Source organism: Marmota marmota, unplaced genomic scaffold, assembly GCF_001458135.2.
Source record: "Marmota marmota marmota unplaced genomic scaffold, marMar, whole genome shotgun sequence".
NCBI classification, from domain to species: Eukaryota; Metazoa; Chordata; class Mammalia; order Rodentia; family Sciuridae; genus Marmota; species Marmota marmota.
This window is the reverse complement of record NW_026000294.1, coordinates 4,236,314-4,259,065: the sequence shown is the minus strand read 5'-3', so window position 1 is coordinate 4,259,065 and position 22,752 is coordinate 4,236,314. Positions and strand designations below refer to the sequence as shown.

The window sequence follows — 22,752 nt, the reverse complement described above, 5'->3', positions numbered from 1 at the left end:
AACATTTACAATATTAATCCAAGCATTTTTTAATCAGATACTTCCTGAAATTTGATAAAAATCAATGAAGTTATATAAGTTATGGTTTAGATATGAGGTGTCCCCCAAAAGCTCATGTGTGAGACAATGAAAGAAAGTTTAGAGGTGAAATGATTGGGTTATGAGAGACTTAATCTCATCAGTGCATTAACCTATTGTATGGATTAACTGAGTGGTTACTATAGGCAGGCAGGGTGTGGCTCAAGGAGGTGGGTCACTGAGAACCTGCCTTTGGGGTTTATATTTTGTCCTGATGAGGGGAGCTCTCTCTCTGCTTCCTGATTGTCATGTTCTGAATTTATTTCCTCCTTCATGTCCTTCTGACATGATGTTCTGCTTCATGTTGGGTCCAAAACAACTGAATCAGCCATCTATGGACTGAGACCTCTGAAACTGTGAGCCTCAAATAAACTTTTCCTGCTCTAAAATTGTTCTTGTCAGGTCTTTTGGTCATAGCAGCAAAAATAAAAATGACTGAAACAACATAATAGTATGATGGGATACTATTTTCAGGGTTGCAGGAATTGTTTGATTTTAATAAATTGTGAATTAAATTTTTGAAAGAGAAAGAGAGAGAGGTACTGAAACTTGTGGACAATGAGATTCCCCAGATAAACCAGAAGTACACTCTGTCCAGGAAAGAAAAAGTTAAAAGAGACAGAAAATATGAAGATAGTGACAATTTAATAGATGAAATGATGGTACTACTGAAGAAAAGAAATTAGAGAAGCGAGGGCCCAAGGTTGGAAGAGTCACAGATGACAGAATTGCCCATGGGTCTGGAAAGTCCTAGAAATGATGCCCACAACTAGGCCCTCTGTCATAGAACCCCTGAGTCTTACCATCAAGCTCTGACCCTAATTCTCATACATAATTTCTCAAATTTTAAATAAACAACTGCTCATCTGACTAAAGTCCAGGAGTTCTTAGTCCATGTTTTAGACGACAATATTCAGGCCACTGATACCATGGGAACTTCTTGTAAGAACATGCTTATATAATAATGTAAATGAAAAAAAGGACTATCCAAAGTCTTAAAGAACATACAGTGTAATATAGGAGACAGTCATAAATTATTCCAACACAGTGGGATAAGGGTAAGTATTCAATTAGTTATTAAAATTAATGATGGGTCTTTTTCCCCAGAGAGATTTAATTTGGGGAAAACCAGATATTTTTATTGGTAAACAATATCATTATTGTGGAAGTTTATGAAATAAAATCCTCAGATATATTAGGTATTCTTTGCTGGATCATTTGTGGTAAATAAAATAAAACTGGAGAACAGCTATGGAATATTGAAATTATGTGAAAAAATCTGGATGTGGTAACCACTACAAACAGGAATCCTCAATTAAAAATTTTTATTTTATACATTTCCCTAATCTCAGTTTTCATTTGACTTAACTTCTGTGAAATTCAACTAGTGCTAAGGAATTCTTGATAACAGTATTGAGGATACTTGAGACATAATGTCTGTGAATGTTTTGCAAAAATAGGTTATTGTCACCACTTGAATTGTGGCTATGTTTTATCTTCTTTAATGAAAGCCCATGAATTATTTCACACAATAAAAATAAGTGGTCTAATGGAAAAAACATAGTTAAAAAATGGATGAGAATTAGGCACTGCTCTTAGTATCTATTCTCCTGAAAGGATCTTTTTGTCATGGTTATTTTTTTTTGTTATGTTGAGGCTTGAATCAAGGGGTGCTCTACCCCTGAGCTACATCCCCAGTCATTTTGTTTTAAGACAGGGTCTCACTAAGTTTTCCAGTTGGCATTGAACCTGCAATTCTCCTACCTCGACCTCCCAAACCACTGAGATGGCCCCTGTGTACCACCATACCCAGCTTGTCATGTCTTATTTAGATTGCTTCATTGTCCTTTGTATCCAAATGTGATTTGTGGCTTCTTGTTTTCTATCTTAAGACTCTTTGGAACACATTTTCCTGGTAAGTTTACCAAGGTAACTTACATAAATAAGTTCCATTATCCTGGATTCAGAATTGAAAGATCTCTTTTGCTAAGAAATTCTGGAAGAGGCTCAGTAGTAGAGTACTTGTCTACCATGTATGAGGCACAGGGTTCAATCCTCAGCACCACATAAAAATAGATAACAAAATAAAAGCTTCGTGTCCATCTACAACTAAATTTTTTTAAATAAAAGAATTTTTAAAAAAGAAATTCTGGAAGCCCCAAGTATACTTTAAATGACAAGAAGATGTGGTACTATTCTTTGCAATAATTCCCTATCTCTGGCATACAACATGAGTGCAGGGAGAACTGCCCAATGCTGGTCCTCAGCAGACACTTAAAAAAAAAAAAAAAAAAAAACATGTTCACAGAAGAAAAAATAAGAATGGCCAACAAATACATGAAAAAATGTTCAACATCTCTAGAAATTAGATAAATGCAAATAAAAACTACACTGAAATTCCATCTCATGCCAGTCAGAATGGCAATTATCAAGAATAGAAGTAAAAATAAATGTTGGTGAGGATGTGGGGAAAAGGTTCACTCAAACATGGCTGGTGAGATGGCAAATTGGTGCAAACTCTCTGTAAAACACTATGGAGATTCCTTAGAAAATCTGGAATGGAAGCACCATTTGACCCAGCTATCCCACTCTTCATTATACCCAAAGGACTTAAAATCAACATACTATAGTGACACAGCCACTATTTATAATATTTATATATATTTATAGTATATTTATAACTCATATAGCTAAACTACAGACAATCTAGATGCCTTTCAACAGATTAATGTATTGAGAAAATGTGGTATATATACACAGTGAAATATTACTCAGCCACAAAGAAGAATGAAAGTGTTGTATTTGCCAGTAAATGGATGGAACTGGAGAATATCATGCTATGTGAAATAAACCAATTCCCCCAAACCAAAGGCCAAATGTTCTCTCTGATATGTGGATGCTAACACACAACAAGGGGAGTAAGATGGAGAATAGAAGTTCATTGCATTAGACAAAGGGGAATGAAGGGAAGAGAGGGAGACAGGAATAGGAAAGACAGTACAATAAATCAGACAAAACTTTCCTATGTTCATATATGAACGCACGACCAGTGAAACTCCACATCATGTACAACCACAAGAATGGGATCCTAATTAGAATAAGTTATACTCCATGTATGCCATATATATCTAAAAAGAACAAATATAAATGTTGCATATATTAATGATTTATGATAACCTCAATGGTGAGATAGGAGATTGGAAAAGGAATTTTTATATTAGTTACCAAGAGAAGATTTATAGAGATAATTTGAAGCCTTATTTAGTAGCAAAGGTATAGAGCTAATGATGTCTGGGAGTGGGGAAATTAGAAAAAGACACCAAGTGACAGCAAAACAAAATGGATTCCTTCATCTTTGGGAAACTGGTCATTCAATGATGACAAAGGCCCATCCACAGCTGAGACAGTGGGACTGTCTACCAGACAGTGAGATATTGTGAAGAGATATTGTCTACCAGAAAATTCAGGAAAGAGGCCACTGCTAGGATCACACTGAAAGCATCTGAAAGGGAAAATCAAGCTAGTCCAAAAAAAAGTATCATCTATAGCTTTAGCCACTGGAAGCTAATCTATAATCCCCAGATCTAAAATTTGACATGGAAAAGTGGCCCTGGATAGAGTCACAAGATGACAAATTAATATTGCTTAATATTTATTTACTTTATGAATATTTTAGTAGAGTTATAAATTTCTATCTTCTACATTGCACTGATGGTCCCAAGAGCACTGGGGAAAGCAATCTGCCAGTATGGCCTTTTTCTGAGGCTAACAATCTAGGAAAACACTTGAAGAATTGTATTCCTATGGTATGCAGAAAGAAGCTAATGAAGCTGGCCTCAAACCACTATTCTTTAAAAAGTCTGCTTGCAAAGTTGACCCTTGGCTGGAGTCTAGGAACTTGGATTTTGGATGAATCCTCATTCGTGGAACTGATAAAGTAGTTCATTGTGTGTAGATTGCTTTTACAAAGAATGCAGTTTATGCTGAATACCTGCTTTCCTTTGGAGGGGTTTGAAATTTTAGTACATGCTTAGGCAAGGTTTATCTTCATGGCCAGCCTCCAGTAAAAAGCTTGGGCAAGGGCTGGGACTGTAGCTCCATGGTTATTAGCACTTGTCTCATATGTGTGAGGTCCCGGGTTCAGTCCTCAGCACCACATAAAAATAAATAAATAAAGTTATTATGTCCATCTGCAACTAAAAAAATATTTAAAACAAAAAAACCTTGGGTATACTGTTGCTGATGATGAATTTCCCTGTAGGCCACACTTCATATGTGCTGTCACAACCTATAGGGGAATTAAGTACATCCTGTGTGATTTCATTAGTAGAGGACTCCTAGAAGCTTGTTCCTGGTTTCTTCTGGCCTTCATCCCATGTACCTTTTCTCTTTGCTAATTTTGCTTTTTATTGTTTGCCCATAATAAATTATAATCAGGAGTCTGATTATGTTAAATTCTATGAGTCCTTCTAGTAAATTACCAAACCTGGAGGTAGTTTTGGAGATCTTCAACCCATGTGGATAACACACTTTCAGGACTAGCTCGGGAAGATGCCCAATTTTCTTTTTAATCGTTGGGTCATTCAGTTGACTAGGCATTTTTTTAATTCCTCATTTATTTTTCCATCTACTTCAAAACATCTTTAACTGACACCATACAAGTTAGCCCTCTTACTTGCCAATATACTCTTTAATTTTTACTTTTTAGGAGACAATCATTCTACTACATAAACATTGAAAGCTGAGCATTCTCATAAGGTCTCAAATTACTAAAATACATCTTTGATGACATACTAAGTTTTATCTATTATTTGACACTCCAAAAAAAGAGTATTGAATATCCCCATACCCCTAGTATCAAAAATAGTATCTATTATAAAGCAGATGCTCAATATGTGTCTGTGAAAAAAAAAGAGTTATTTGAATACACACAAACATTTATAAAAGCAAAAAAGTAATAACTATAATGAGTATTCATTTTAATTTGACTAGGCATGTTGTGTCATTATGGGCAGTGATGACAGACTCATGTACTAAAAATAACACTGAAAGTACAATAGCACAAAAGTTGTCACACAGTCACACAAACAAGTGTCAGTTAAGAAAAGGAGCCACAAGTTGGCATTTAATTGTTAAAGTTCATGAAAATAAATAAAAAGAAAACATTGGGAACTTAAACTTCAAACTACAATTAAAGCAAGAAGGAACCCAGGGTAAAACTTGAAGTTAATAAACCACAAACTCAGAATTTTGAAAGTTTCGTTCTGCCATCATGGTATCTAAAATTGCCTTTGAAATACCCCACATTCCACCACAAGCCATGTAAAATAATGCCCTATGAAAGGAATGGCCATTATTTATTAATTTATTTCCTTAGCACATATTGAGTAGCTACTCTGTGTCTATTCTTTCCAAGGTGCTATGAATATATAGTAAATGAAAACAATCTCTGTCCTCTTGTAGCTTAATACATGGATCATTTCACGATTCTTAACTAAGAAGAGTTCAAGGTCTACAGAAAAGCATATGAGCCTTTATCTTGGCACAAGAAAGACAACAATTATATAACACTGTATTATTAGAAAGGCATAATACTTTCCAGGTTTTCTAGGATAGTATTGGGATGGCCAGAGGCAAGTCTGAGAAGACTTCCATGATGATTAGAAGTGGTCTCTTGGATTATGAAGTATTTCTATCTCATCAGAACAAGCTGTATTTGTATATGAGTTCATGAAACCACAGGGGAAACAGAATATTAACATGAATTATGATAGATAACCAGGTCATAAAAAGTAGGTTTAATGTGCATTTATTGTCAAGAAGTTATGCAATAATTTTGTAAAAAGAAATGAAGGAATATAGTCTGATGAAAACCATCTTACTTCTTGGTTAAAATCCAGATCACCCATCATGAACTGCTGTTGCATCAAAAGCCTCTGGATATCTATGAGTAAATTCCAACCTGCTGACATAAAGACTCATCTTTTCCACTATGCTGATATTCATAGAATGCCTGCATGCATGCACAGCACAGTTCATAAAGTGACAGTATCTGAGTCAAATTCAGCCTGCAAACATGTCCTGATTGGCTTGTGTACTGTCTTTTTTTCATATGGAAAATATTTTAAGAACAGAAAAGAGAAAAAATGGCATGATCACTGTGATAATCATATCTTATATCATATTTCTACCAGGTCATTTTTAAAATGTTTTAGTTGTAGATGGACCCAATATCTTTATTTTATTTATTTATTTTATGTGGTGCTGAGGATCAAACCCATTGCCTCACATATGCTAGGCAAGTGTTCTACCACTAAGCTACAACTGCAGCCCACTACCAGATCATTTTTATAAAGAAATTAAATACTGTAATAAATTGATCTTCTCTAGGCACCTATCCCTTCCTCCCCTGAAATAACTAGTATCAATGGCTGTGGGAATTCAATGTTTATCACTCCATGCATGCATTCATACACATGCATACACAAACATGTGTGTCCACACACTTCCATCCATAAATATTTTAACAATTTTCAGTTCTTTAAATTTTATTCAAATGGTAATGAAGTGTATGAATCCTTTCACAACTTATATGATCTAGCCAATTATGTTTCTCAGATTTATACATGATTTGATATGTCCTACTTTAGTTCAAAGTTGGCAAATCACCACCCTTGGGCCAAAATATGCCTGCTCCTGTTTTTGTAAATAAAATTTTATCAGAACACAGCCACTTTCATTATTCTCCTTTGTTGTCTTTGAACTATATAATGGCAGAATGAAGCAGTTGAAACAGAAACCATATGATATCAAAACTAAACTAGTCACTTTCTGGCCCTTTAAAGAAAAATTCTGTCAACTCCTATAATAGTTTATTCATTTTAATGATTGTATACCTACTCTGTTGGATGAATTTAACACATACTAATAGACACCTATATTTCTTTCATTTTTCCACGGAAACCCCACTTCTGTGAACATTCTCAAGTCCACATTGCACAACAATTTGAAAATACTTATCTGTACTACACAATATTTTTAAATGCAAACATTGAAAATTCACATTTCATACAAACATCTCAATCCCTTAAGTTCCTTGAAAAATCAGAGTCTCTTGTAGAACCAAGCCTGTATTCTAGCCAGGCTACAGACTGTAGAGACTAAGTACTCGCTACATTCTTTATGTACCCAGCCTAAGAGATTTATTCACCTGTCTGTCCTATGAAGGCATTTACTACCCACCATTGTTTCTCCTTCTCTTGTTAATGACATAAATATTGTTTTATTAGTGCAATAACTAGATTCCAAAACTGAACCCTTCTTAGCAAACAGAATGAAAAGAAAGTCTAAACAATATGCTAACAGTGAGAATCCAAATGTATATTTTATGTCATATAAGCCTAGCCAGAGAGTTGAGAGATAAACTCCCATTCTCATGCTATCAAACATACTCTGGGCCATACTCTCGGATATGGATTGATAAATCTGGCCCTCATCTCAAGTTTTAAAATATTCTGAATCCACCTGATGAAATATATTACCCAGGACAAGATAATTAGGCTCACAGAGAGGCCTAGGAGACCTTCTGGAAACTGTATAAAAGAGTCTTGATACTGAGGCTTTGTAGGATTGATGTAGTCGCCATGCCATAAATAGAAATCATACTCCTTTTCATAAAGACTTTAGCCACTAACAATTGAAAGATTATGGTAACCATGAACCACCTGTACAGATGATGATGATGATGGTGGCGGTGGTGGTGTGTGCATTTGTGTGTACACAAAGGCACATGTGTATACACACAAGCACTCATATACACAAGTCAATCTACACATGTAACTGAAACACTGTCATAAATAAGTAGGCTGAAAACCAGAAATTCCATGGTCATTAGTACTTTCCCTAAGATCTCCTTAAGGTCTCATATTTGTACAAATTTTATTTTAGATGACTGAGGGATTGGAGGTGTGTAGCTCAGTGATGCAGTGCTTGCCTAGTACACATGAGGCCATGGTCTCAATTCTCAGGATGGTTAAAAATAAAAATTAAAAAAAAAAGATGACTGAAAGACATTAATTATATTTTAGAACGGTAAGACCTTTTATCTTCCAAGTTAAGGACTACCACTCCCAAGATAAGCAGGCTACAACTATTTTAAGGGTTGTAGCAGACATGTTGCTTGGCAAATGGCATCCCTGCCAGGATCCACTCTAACTAACAGTGAGAATTTGAAAGGATGTTGTTCAAGGAGATGCTCAATTTGGTAGAAAGTTCCAAAATATATCTTATCAACACTAGGGACAGCCTCATTGAAATAAATGGGATTTAGATTTGTAGAATTCAATGTGATTTGGGAGAGAATTATATTAAAACAATCCCAAGTGTGTTTTCCCTGCTTAAACTTAAAGAAGACAATTCTTGATTTTTATTTCTCTATTGAGTATTTGGGATGGGTTTTCTTGGGTATGTTAATATATGAATTAGCTTTCAAAGAAGAAAACAGAGATGTTCAAAGTTTGTAGAAATAGAAAATACCTTATAAGAAAGATGGCAGAAAATGACATTCTGTATTTAAGTCCCAAATTACTTGCTGTGTGACCTTGGGCAAGTTATTTGACTTCAAAGAAATGAGGTTAAAGTTTTCATCTCATTCCAGTCAGAATGGCAATTATCAAGAATACAAGCAACAATAAATTTTGGTGAGGATGTGGGGAAAAATACACTCATAAACTGCTGGTGGGAATGCAAGTTGGTGCAACCATTATAGAAAGCAGTATGGAGACTCCTCAGAAAACTTGCAATGGAACCATCATTTGACCTAGCTATCCCACTCCTCAGTTTATACCCAAAGGACTTAAAACCAGAATACTACAGTGATACAACCACATCAATGTTTATAGCAGTTCAACTCACGATAGCTAAATTATGGAACCAACCTCCATAAACTTGAATAGATTAATGGATAAAGAAAATGTGGTATATATACTCACTGGAATTCTACTCAGCCTTAAAAAAGAATGAAATTATGGCATTTACTAGTAAATGGATGGAAGTGGAGAACATCATACTAACCAAAATAACCCAATCCCAAAAAGCCAAAGACCATATGTTTTCTCTAATATACAGATGCTAATTCACAATAAGGGGGTGAGCTAGGGAAGAATAGATTTACTTTGGATTAGGTAGAGGGAAATAAAGGGAAGGGAGGAATATGGGGTAGGAAGGATAGCAGAATGGATCTGAAATTATTACCCTATGTACATATATGTCTACATGACTGGTGTGATTCTAATTATGTACCAGCAGAAGAATGAGATATTATACTCCATTTATGTAAAAAATGCATTTCAGTTTCCTTATTTTAAAATGGTTCTTAGTTTGTGAGAGTTATGAGAATTAAATAATACACGAAAAACTTGGAATCCAGTATACAGTAAGCACTACACAAGGATTTGCTACTAGTGATAATTTGCTACTGATATTATTATGAAAATCTGAAGGGAGTTAAAGTAGTGAAATAAAGTAAGTCTAAGATTCAACTTATGGCTACTCAATGTCTTAAAATAATATTTTTGACATTAGTTTAAGATTCATGGCTATCTCCAAAATTAATATCTAAAGGTCAACCTGTTGCCTAATTTCCTGGAAGGAAAGATTTCTAAGGCATTTTCTTCCTAAGTAAGCTGCTATGCTTTTGACTTGAGCATCATCCCTAAGTAAGGGAAATTAAGGAAGGTTCCCTGGGAAATCTTTTATCTTCAGACTTGACAGAGGAAGAAAGAAGGTTTAATGCTACGACTGTACCTTGAATACAGATGGGAATTTCAAATGAGAATTCTAGAAGCTATTATAGATTGGCCATGGAAAAAGAGAAAGGGGGAGATTAATTTTAAATGTGATTGATGGAAGGAAGATGAGGACAGGCAATGATATTAGAGAAACTAACCGTGGCCTAAGAAAAAACACACAGAGGTTAAAGACATGCAATACACATAAAACAAGAGTTAGTGATTGACTTGTACACTTTCTCAAGCTAGTCTGTTGTTCTTGCTAGTACCAGGAATACTCAAGCCAACATTGTACAGAACTGTCTTTATGAAACTGGTTACTTTAAGTCATTAGGGCCTCTCACTATTCTGAGCAGGAAGGATACTGAATTTTTCCTGTCTGGCCAACACATGTTGTCAAGTCACCTTGATGCTGCCAGCAGAAGTATAATGGGCAGGAAATTTAACCTCCTAAATCTATTTAGCCAAAAACTGCTATGCCAAGCCAAAGGCCTGGTCTGAGAAGAGCTTTCCAGCATCTGAGATCTCAAATGTTAGTGAGTAGGGTGTGAAGAGGAAAATAAACATGGAATGAAATAAGTGGAGTTAAGAAAAGGCTAGTGAGTCCCTAACAAAACTAAGGGAAAAGAGTAAGTTTATTATGATCTGCATTTTATCCAATGGACATTTCAACGTAGCTGTATAAAGCACATTATTCTTAGGGAACCATCACTGTAACTGTCCATAAATCGCATGTTTATGATAAAAATAATGAATGACTGCACAACATCATGAGTGCTATATTCAGATATGCAAGAATGAGATCCACTACACCCTGTAGGTATAATGCATAGGACACCTGATATTTTTAGAGGCTCATGCACTATTTTAATTTCTTTTAAATTAAAATATGAACATACTGCATCCTACATACTATTCAGCTCAACTCACAAGTACAGTCCTAAAATAGAATTTTTAATATTTTGGAAGACATTTTTATGGAGAAATACTTTCAATGACACATGAATGCAAAAGTGCCTAAGACCCATGAAAGCCAAAATGAGGCCCTGAAGATACTTTGTCAGGATTCCCAAATGCAGGAATACTATTATGAAGAATAACAAAACCTCAGTTGAGATTCGTATGCTTAAACCTCTGCCAGACTTACTCCACTAAATGACTTCTTGCCTCTGCACATTCAACCCCCAAACCCATACAATTTAAATAACTGATTCAGCCAAGTGAAAACTCACCACACATATTGACCTTTACAAATCCCTTGCAAATATTCAAAATTATTATTATTATATCTTTGAGTGGCAGGCTCTAGTGAATATGATACAAACCAATTTATGATACATTTATCAAAGTTTTAGCTAACATTTATTAAATTAACTTCTGAGTATATTGCTCATGAGAGATTTGAAACTGCTGATCTGAAGACTCAGAGTTTTCCTCCAGCATGATTTTTCTTATAATCATGGCTATTTATATGCACCTTGTCTCTTTAAAATTGTGATGAAAAAGTACAAACGTATACAAGAATTCATCAGCAAAGAAATACAGAAATGGCCAACCAACACAAAAAAATAATGCTCAACATCATTAATCCTTAGGGAAATGCAAATCAAAACCAAAATGAAGCCAGGCGTGGTGTCGCAGGCCTGTAATCCCAGCGGCTTGGGAAGTTGAAACAGGAGGATTGCTAGTTCAAAGCCAGCCTTAGTAATGGTGAGGAGCTTAGCAACTCGGTGAGACCCTGTATCTAAATAAAATATAAAATAGGGCTGGGGATATGGCTCAGTGTTTGAGTACCCCTGAGTTAAATCCCCAGTACCCCCCCAAAAAAAATGAGATGTCATTTCACATACTCGAGGATTGTTCAAATTACTATTTCATGTATGTTTGAATATGCCACAATGAAACCCATCATTCTGCATAATTAATATGCCCCAATAAAAGTTTGATTAAAGGATGGCTATATAAAAGAAGTTAAAAATTACAAGTTTTATGATGTGGAAAAATTGGGACCCTTATATTTGGGTTGGGAAAATATAAAAATTTTCAGCAGCTATGAAAAAATTTTAATGGTTCCTCAAACAGTTACATAAAGAATGTTCATATAATCCCACAATTAAAGTCCTATTACCATACCCAAAGAATTGAAAACAGGGATGTTAACAAGTACACGCATATACAATTTTTCCACATCATAATACTTGTAACATGAACATAGCAGGGATATTCAGAAGGTGGAAGTAACCCAAATGTCCGATGGATGAATAGATAAACAAAATGTAGATTATTGATCCATGCAGCAAAATGAGATAAGTAATAAAAACACACAAAACACTGAACATGCTATGACATGGATGAAATTGATAAACACTATTTTAAGAAGCCTGAAATAAAGGATCACTTAATGTACAATTTCACCTATAGATAATCATCTCAATATAGAATATTCAGAAAAGGCAAATCTACAGAGATGTAAATAAGCCTGATGGTTACCGGGGAAAAGTAAAGGTGAAACCACTATTTAACAGGCAAAAAGTTTCCTGTGGGAGTACTGCAAAAGTTTTGAAACTAGACAGAGGTGATGGTTGTAAACATTGTGAGGGTCCTAAGTGCCATTCAACTGATTACTTTAAAATAGTTAATATATGAATTTTACCTCAAAAAAGGATGAAATAAGCCACTCTGAAATATGTGTGAATATAGAGAGTTGTCTTAAAGAGAAGGTGCATACTGTAGAGTGGAATGGACTAAAATGGAACAAAATAACCATAAATTGTGAGTGAAAATCTAGCATCACTATTTTAATTGTAAAGTTCAAGAGCAAAAGTTTGTTCAATAATAATGGAGAGGACATTTAACGATTGAACCTACATCAGGGAAATTTAAAGGACAGGACAAAAAACTTAGAAGAATATCTGAGAACATGAATCAGCCTTTGTTTACTTATGACTAAAGTGGATGAAAAGTTAATAGCTGATGAGTGCACTTGGACTTGCCGGGTATTGATTGTTGAAATGAATTAGCAAATACAATCAAGCCAGGAAATTCAGCTAAGTAAAAAGATTCTAGGACTTTAAAGAAATGGCTGGAAAAACAGAGCTCTTTAAAGTCATTTCATTTAAATCACCCCCAAAGGTGAGATTGAACCCAGTGCTTCACATGTGCTAGGCAAGTGCTCTACCACTGAGCTACAACCCCAGTCTGCTATGTCTACTATTTTTTTTAAATTTTAAGTTTTATATAATTTCAAATTAAAGGATATTTGAGAGGATAATCCAAGGAATTCCTACTATATGCTTTTACCAGATATAGGCATTACACACACTTTCCTTCATTTGCTTTCTCATTCTTTTGGCATATAAATTATATACACACATGTGCATACACACAAATTTTTTTCTAATGACGTATTGGAAACATCCTGATTCCCTTCCTCTAAATACTTCAGTGTGGATTTATTACAAAAAAGGGAATTCTCTCATATAACAGCAGTATAATTATAAAAAATCAAAAACTAATACTTTAATTTGATATGATACTACTGTCTAAGCAAAAGTTCATGTTCAAGTTCTTAATTGTTCTCAAATGCCCCTTCTCTCATCTTCAGTTCATTGTCCAACACACAATTATGCATATCCCCAAATATTCCTATATATGATTTCACATTTCTCTGAAATATTCAACTCATTCTAAAATATTAGTCTTTCTCACTCAGCCCTCTATATCTACCAGTTCCACATTGGTAGATTCAAACAGCTATGGATCAGAACTATTCAGAAAAAAAAAATGTATCTGTACTGAAAAGGTACAGACATGTTATTATTCTGTAAACAATATATACACAAACTATTTATATAGAATTGACATTATATTGGTTATTATAAGTAATCTAGAGATGCTTTAAAGCATACAAAATGTGGTCATATGTTATATGACCAAACTATGCTGTTTTGAATAAGGGACTTGAGTATCTGTAGAGTTTGGTATCTGCATGGGACCTGGGATGTGTGTGTGTGTGTGTGTGTGTGTGTGTGTGTGTGTGTGTGTGAGAGAGAGAGAGAGAGAGAGAGAGAGACAGACAGAGAGAGAGAGATTGATTTAACAGAGGAATAGAAAGTGCATGAATTATATCTAAGTAAGGACCTATAAAATCAGCCAGAAATGCAGCACCATTACACCACCTAAGTGAAAGAATAACAAAAAGTAGCCTACAGTGTGGCTCTAGTTTCAGGCTTCAGACACATGCCTCTAAATCAGAGGTTGCAAAAACTTTTTTCTGTAAAGGGACAAATAGTAAACACATTAGATTTTGCCAGCCATAGAGTTTGATTTGAAACTATTGTGTTCTGGTATTATAGAACAAAATCAGCCAGGGGCAATGAATAAATGAATGGATGAGGTTTGTTTCATTAAAACTTTAATTCTAAAAACACATAACAGATACCTGCTCAAGATGACAGCTGACCAAAGCATGTGACTTTCCAATTCCTTAGTGAGTATGAGTCAACTGTGGCTGAAAGACTTATATTGAAACTCAGTCCCCATCAAACTTTAATGAAAACAAAATTATTCAAAGCAAGAAAGTTCCTCACCTCATTAGGCAGTAACATTCTCACCAGTTATGATTATATCAACAAATTGATTTTGGTACTGGGGATTGAATCCAGGGTCACCTAACCATTGATCCACATCCCCAGCCCTTTTCTTTTTTTTTTTTTATTTTGAGATATGGTCTCACTAAGTTGCTCAGGGTTCACTAAGTTGTTGAGGCTGGCCTTGAACTTCCAATCCTCCTGCCTCAGCCTTCTAAGCCACTGGGATTACAGGCATGTGTCACTACACCTGACTGTATCAACAATTTTTAAAACACCCCACAGGGAAAACCTAGAAGTAAAATGGCTTCTTGGATGAGATGAACCTCACATTGTCAAGTCTGACACAGGAATAGCTGGGTACTACTGGAAGAAGTAACACAGCCTATCAATCTGTTGTCTACATGATTCATAATCACCAATCTCCCCTGGGTGCTCCACACCTTCTAGTAAGTCTGTGTTATTTAGTAAACTCACTATTCTACTTCATGGAACAGCTCTTTCTAACTTCCTCCACTGTCCTCAAACCTGAAATCCCTCTCCTTTGCCTCATAGCAGGTAACATTTCATTGTACTACATACATAAGGCAGAAGCTCCCACATTTCCCCCATGTCTTCCCTTTTAAAATTAACAAAGCTACTTGTGTCTATCACAAGCCTCTCCTCTTATCCTCCTGTACAGGTTAAGGAAACAGGTGCCCTTCCTCCTACCAAAGCCTCATCTCTCTACATGTGCTCCATTTCAGAGTCTTTGGTCTTCTCAGGACCTTACCCTACTCACTGACCCTTCCCTATAATAAACTCATCCACTTTTACTCCACTAGTTCCTTCCAGGTAGCATGTAATCTTGTTCATGTTGACTTCCAGTTAAACCTGGAGGAATGTGCACACATAGTTATTCCCATGTCCTCTGAAAGTGCAATAAAATAACAATATAAGAATGACAATATTTACAAAGACAAAAAGTCAAAGAAAGTGGGGGAGGACATAACTTCAGACAATAGCTGTCAATAAAATGTTGCAAATTAGAAAGTGTATGGACAAATGATTTTAACTTATCTCAGAAGAAAAAGTTCAAATCAGCTTGTTTACAAGAAGAACACCAATAGTAAATAAGTTGATTTGTAGTACCAGATCTCAGAAAGGCAGTAAGAACATTGACAATATTTACAACAGAGATGACAGTACTAAGTGCTTACTATATACTAGACATTATGCTAAGTGCTTTCTGAGCATTATATCATATATTCCTCACTGTAACTCTATTAGAGAGGCACTATTGCTCTCCTCCCCCCTTTTTGCCTACAGAGAAAAAGATGCTCAGGTAGGTTAGACAACTGAACTAGGTAGGGAAATTTAGTATACCTGAACATATGAAAATTGAGTGAAATTCTATATAAAAAGCTATTAGACGACCAAATACCTTCTCCAACTTTTCAAACAATATAACTTCAATGTACACAAAATTTTCCAGGAATAAAACTACTGTATAAATTGAGGGAAGACTGTGCTGCATTTTGTAGTATATTATTGAGATTTGTTTGTATTTCTAAAAATAACACCTCCATGGACAATATCACTTGTGGGTTTCAGCTGTCAATATAATACATCTGGGTCTGTATCAGACACAGTGGTGCTACATGTTGACAAAAGCATCTGACCCCCTGTTTCTTCTAGTGTAGTCATAGCAAGCACTGTGCTATGACTATGCTGTCTTATTATAAAGAACTTTACAGTTAACATGCTGCACAGGCACAGTATTTATCACTCGTAGACACAGCATAAATGATGCTTCTGAGATTGTGAAGCAGGCCTGAAACTGCTGTCCCTAGAAATGTCTGCTTGCAAGGTCAACCCATGGCTGGCATCTGAGAACTTGGCTTCCCCAGTGTTTCCAGTCAACAGCTAACTAATAGGGATGGCTTGCTATCCCTAGACTGTGCAAACAATGTGGTTTGTTTGCTGAATAACATTTTTTTCTGGGTATCTGTAATTTTGGTAAATATTAGACAAAGGGTGCCTATGTGACCAGATACCAGTAACAAGTCTGGGCATTTTGTGTCTAATAGGCTTCCCTAGGCAGGAATATTGCATATGTACTGCTGAATGTTCACTGCACGGGGACTAATGGGTCCTGACTAATTCCTCAAGAGAGGGAGAAAATATCAGAAAGCCTACAGGAGGATTGCTCCAAACTCTACTTATCTTTTTCCCTTATGATTGGCTGTATGTTCTTATTGTGCCACTATAATAACTCAGTCATGAATTCATGTATATGCTGAGTCCTGTGAGTCTTTCCAGTAAATCTATAAATGTGACAGTGGTCTTGGGGATACCTGATACAGTGGCCATACACTGTCATCCTGGATGTTTTGTTTATATTATCATTAAAGAATATTAATTTTTGCAAAATTATATGTGTATAGGTCATAAATATTTGACTTTCATTTCATAATATTAAAGGAGAAGTAAGCAAATATTTGTTATGAAAGGAAAGTCTTAGGTCTCAAAGGGTTGAAACACTTATGTAAACAAAAATAAGAACATTGACAATATTTACAACAGAGATGACAGTACTGAGTGCTTACTATATACACTAGACATTATGCTAAGTGCTTTCTGAGCATTATATCATATATTCCTCACTGTAACAATATTAGAAAGGCACTATTTCCCTCCCCATTTTGCCTACAGAGAAAAAGATGCTCAGGTAGGTTAGACAACTGAACTAGCAGCATGACCAGGAAATAGCAGGAACAAGATTAAAAGCAGGCACTATAAGTCCAGAGCCTAAGCTACACAATTCTCCTTCATCATTTCTTGCTTCTGGTTGTTATCAAAACAAAACGGCAGGAAGTTTGCTTAGTGGCGATGGTAACAAATCATAGCTCTCAAATCCCTGCAGCTACTGACCCCTGGGAGTTTGGACCCCAGTTTTTTGTGGTTTCTTTTTTTTTCTTTATTCCCTGACATATAGAGGGATTGACTTTTTCTGGAAAATGTAAAAAGTGTTTTGTGTGTAGGTTTTTTATATTCATCAATTATATATTATGAAAAATTCTAAAACAAAATGGCAGCATTTAAATACACATATCAACTAAAGGACAGTATATAAATAAACATATTCCTAAACTCTGCCAGTTATAATTATATCAATTATTTCAAGTCTTTCTTGGAATAATTCTCTCATATTTAATATTCAATATGGACTATAAATAGTGGGATCATAAATATGATGCCCTAGCATTTTAGACACTGCACTTTGTAATTGATCGACTACCATTCTGATTCTGAAATCATAGTTCTTAGCATTCCTTTGTAACTGCAATATAAGGTCCTGCAACTTCTCAGACTACTGAGAAATGTCTGAAATTATAGCAACTGAGGTATGTTCAAGTCAATATTTCTAAAAAATCAAAAAGGCCAGAGGTGATATATGCTTAAAATTCTAATATTAGTGTACTTTAGTTTTAATAGCTTTCCAAGGACATTCAATCATGCATAGAAACTTGACAGAAACTATAGTGCATGTGAGCACGCGCACGCTTGTGCACACGCACACACACACACACACACACACACACACGTTTGCTTTCCTATAAAGCAAAATAAATTCTATCCTTATCAAGGTAAATGGTATGAGAATTGGGGGGACTAAAAGCATGACTAGAGGATACAAAAGTACAGCTTTTAATAGAAGAGCAAGATAAAGTAGAGAGAAAAATAAGAGAATTTCAAAGCAATGCAGCAAAATTCTAACATTCCCAGGAAAAGCAAATAAAATGTACATGTTGAAAAAGAGTTTGAAGGAATTTAAAAGCTGTTCTGAGGTAGAAGGAGCAATAAGGAGATATTAATGAAGGGACATAAAATTACAGTTAGAGGGCTGGGTCTGGGGCTCAGCAATAGAGCACTTGCCTAGCTCATGCAAGGCCCTGGGTTCGATCCTCAGCACCACATAAAAATAAATACAGTTATTGTGTTCAACTAAAAAATAAATTTTAAAAAATACAGTCAGATAGAATGTATATTTAAATTATAATGATTCTAAAATAGGAAAATATGTAGAGACCAAATATGTAGTGATTGTCAGGGGGCTGAGGAGAAAGGAGAAGAAAATAGGTGGCAGATGGTGGGGGGCGGGGAAAAAAATGGGAAATGACTACTAATTATTATGGAGGTTTTTTTTAAGTAATGATAATGTTCTAAATTTGATTGTGGTAAAAAAAGGAGAGGGAAAAAATAACTATTTAGTAGATTAGACAAAAGGGAATAACAGTGAAAGGAAAGGGTGAAAGATGAATGAGTGGATGAATCTGAAATAATTTTCATATGTACTTATATGAATATANAGGTGTGTGTGTGTGTGTGTGTGTGTGTGTGTATATATATATATATATATATATATATATATACACACACATACACATATATATGAATTTAAAAAAGAGAAATGTATGCATATACATATATGACCAACATACAAATATCTTAATTATCACAATTCACAGATTTTCAATATATTCATAAAGATGTAAATACATAAATATAATTAATCATGGAACCTTTTAATCACTACAAAAGGCAATCCCATGCCTTTGGCAGTCACTCCTCACTTCTATCCCCCACTATCCTAGGCAACCACTAATCCACTTTCTTGGCTGATTTGTCAATTGGATATTTTGTATAAATGCACTCCTACAATATTCAATCTTTTATTACTGCTTTCTTTCAATTAGTATAATGTTTTCAAGGTTCATCCATGATTTTTATATATCAGTACTTCACACCATTTTATTCCAGAAAACAATTGCACTAAATGTACACAAGAGAGTGTATATGTTAAGGAAATATCTCATACTAAATAAGCAATGAAAAGACAACCAGATGATCAGTTCCAAAATGAAATAGAAAATGGAATGTGATCTCATGTGTAGCTTTCCCCAGAATCTAGCCCTTGTTGATAGGCAGCAATGATGACAAAAATTAGATTTGTAAAGATCCAGGAAACGTGGAGTACACACAATATGTAGAGAAAATGATGGTAATCACAGTAATGCCAAAATTAACTTAATGCATATGAATGAAAAATAAAAATTAGTCTTGAAAAGACACCAAAGTAAGACAAATGACTCTTTGGAGCTGTGTTGTTGAGTAACCATGCTTGCATTTGGGTGATTTTAATCTAAATGTAAATTAATTAAATTAAAAAATGCAGCCCCTCGGTTGCACTAGCCACCTTTTGAGTCCTCAACAGCTACATGAATCTGGCAGATATCATACTGGAATATGCAGATAGAGTACATTTTCATCATCACAGAAAATTCTATTAGACATTGCTGCTCTATGTTTTTGTATTTTAGAGACAGGGTCTCACTGAGTTGCTTAGCACCTTGCTTTATGCGAAGTCTGGCTTCGAACTCATGATCCTCCTGGCTCAGACTCCCAAGCAGCTGGGATTACAGGCATATAATACCATGCCCAGCTACATTTTCAATACAATGGTCTAGAGGCTCTTTGTGATATGTGAACTTTATGTGAGATCTGAAGAAAAGGGGGACTGAATCTTCAGGATGTATGCATTGAATCATTACAGAAAAAGAAAATTGTTGCTACAAAGGCCTGAGGCAGGTATAGGCTGGGCATGCTTCTGTGGCTGGAAGGCAGTGATACATGAATGAGTAAAACCAAAATACAAGCAATTGTGCTGGAAATTTGGGTGAGGAATCTCACTCACAGGGCAGAGATTAGAAAGTCTAATTAGATTTTTACTATGACAGAACGATTTTTGTATGTCACATGATTCTCCAAGTTAGAAAAGATATATCTGAAATGGCAGCATGAGCAGTTCTACAAATCCTCTTCCCAGATAAGTAACCATAACTGGAGAAAATTATAAAACACAACCATCTAGAGTCTCTAGAAACTATTCTGATGGTAAAAAGTGAAATGAGAAACAATTTTAGTAAAATCTATGAAATCTCAGTAAAAAACACAAGAGTCTGTTTTTGAGCCAAAACCTATCCCCTCTGCCCCAAATTTTCCCCACCTGCTCAATAAGGTAGAAGCTCTATTCCTGCCAAATGCAGCCAAGAACATAGAGTTGTCTCTCTAACAGAACTTCAGAATTTTTCATCCTATCCTCAGCCCACATTGCACAAACATGACTGACAGCTCTGGAGCTATATTTTTCAACCCAGTCCCCATTCATAGAGCAGAAGCTTTAACCTAGGAAGGATAATCTGAGACTACTAGATCCTGGTTATCCTGGACCCAGCTCACTCACAGGGCACAGATTTGATACAGGGAAGAGGCATCAAAGAAGTTGCCCTGATCTTAGAGTGTGGGTATCATCCTGAGAGAAGCATGCCACTACTCTCACCCCCAGCTTCCAGAGCATTGCTGTAGAAGTTCTGTCCAATGGTAGAGACGGGCCATCAAAACCAGAGTTCCAAAGCTCTCTGTAAAGGAAATGACTTTATTTGAAAGAGTGTGATGAAGCTATATTATGTAAGAGAATCTAATAAAATATAAACTAGAATATAAAGGAACAATTGAAGAGAATAGAAATAGCAAATGAAAAGTCAAAGTTAAAAAATTTTATAAATATGTGCTTACATTCTCTCAGGTTCTAAAAAGAGATGTAAAATTACATAAGATTACAATTATAACAATGTATAGATGGATTTACAATATGATTAGGCAATGCTTATAATAATAATTGCACCAAAAATGAAGAAAAATAGGAAAAGACGGAATATGAGTGGCACTTCTATATTTCACTGACTTCTTCCTAAAATTATTAAAAATTAAAAATTACTAGAGGTGCTGCGGATACATCTCAGTTGGTAGAGTACCTGCCTTGCATGCACAAGGCCCTGGGTTCAATCCCCAGCACACACACAAAAAAAAATTACTAAAGACCTAGAGGGATAGTTTATGATAATAAAATGTAAGTTTTTCAGGAAGAGATAATGATTAAAACATACATACAACTAATATCAGAGTACTAAAATATATGAAGCAAAACTGACAAATATGAAGGAAGAAAAAGATAATTCAATAATAATAGTTGCAGACTTTAATATTTCACTTTAAGCAACATACGTATTATGTCAGATTCTGGTAAGGTCAGAGGTATATTATAAGTCCTAAATCAACAGCTAAGAAAAATTTAAGAATATGTAGCATCAAATTCATTTGTGGATTAAAATGTTTCACCAGAAAATATTCATTTAATTCAAAAGAAGACAGTAAGAGAAACAGAGAACCCAATTTTTTTAAAAAAGAAATATAGCATATAGCAAATGAAAAGCAAAATGACAGACATAAGCCAACCACATCAATAATGACATTAAATGATATTGGATTAAAAAAGTGAATCAAAAGGCATTGATTTTCAGACTGGATTTTTCCCATATACATATAGGAAAACCACACAGTGATTCATCCCATCATGTACACCATAAGAATGAACTCTAACTAGAATAAGATATATTCCTTGCTCATATAATTATATCAAAATTCATCTGCTTTCATGTATTACTAAAAGAACCAATAAATTAAAACAAAACAAGATCCAATTATATTCTTTTTTGAAAATATTTATTTTTTAGTTATAGGTAGCACAATATCTTTATTTTATTTTTATGTAGTGCTGAGGATCGAACCCAGTGCCTCACGCATGCTAGGCGAGCGCTCTACTTAATATTTTGAATTAAGTGGAATTGAAACACAATCCCAGCCCCATAGTCTTTTTAGTGGAGACAAACACATTTACCATGCAAGCAGCAAACACAAGAAAGCTGAAATAGCTACAATAATGCTAAAAAAATGGACTTTAAAAACAAAAAATAAAAATAAAAATTACCAGAAATTTAGAGGGATAGTTTAAAATAATAAAATATCAGTTTATCAGGAAGATATAATGATTAAAATATATATACAACTAACATCAGAGTACTAAAATACATGAAACAAAACTGATAAATGTTAAAGGATGAAAAGATAATTCAATAATAATTGTTGTTAACTTTAATACCTCTCTTTAAACAATGGATGGAACAACTAGGCAGAAGTCAACAACAACAAAAAAATAGAAGACTCAAACAGTATCATAAACCAAGTAGACCTAATAGATATCTGTAGAACATATCAATCTATCCCAGGTGAATATGCATTCTTGTCAAACATGGGACATTCTCCAGAATATATCACATACCAATCCATAAAACATGCCTCAATCATTTAAAAAGATGGGGGTCATATATAGTATGCTCTCTGACTGCAAGGGATAA

At 34.9% G+C, this 22,752-nt stretch overlaps 1 protein-coding gene across 1 annotated transcript in view; it reads right to left on the bottom strand.

The window, feature by feature from the left end:
* The window catches only part of Ophn1 (oligophrenin 1), a 350,877-nt gene that overhangs the window by 93,263 nt on the left and 234,862 nt on the right, over positions 1-22,752 (bottom strand). The window lies entirely within an intron of this gene.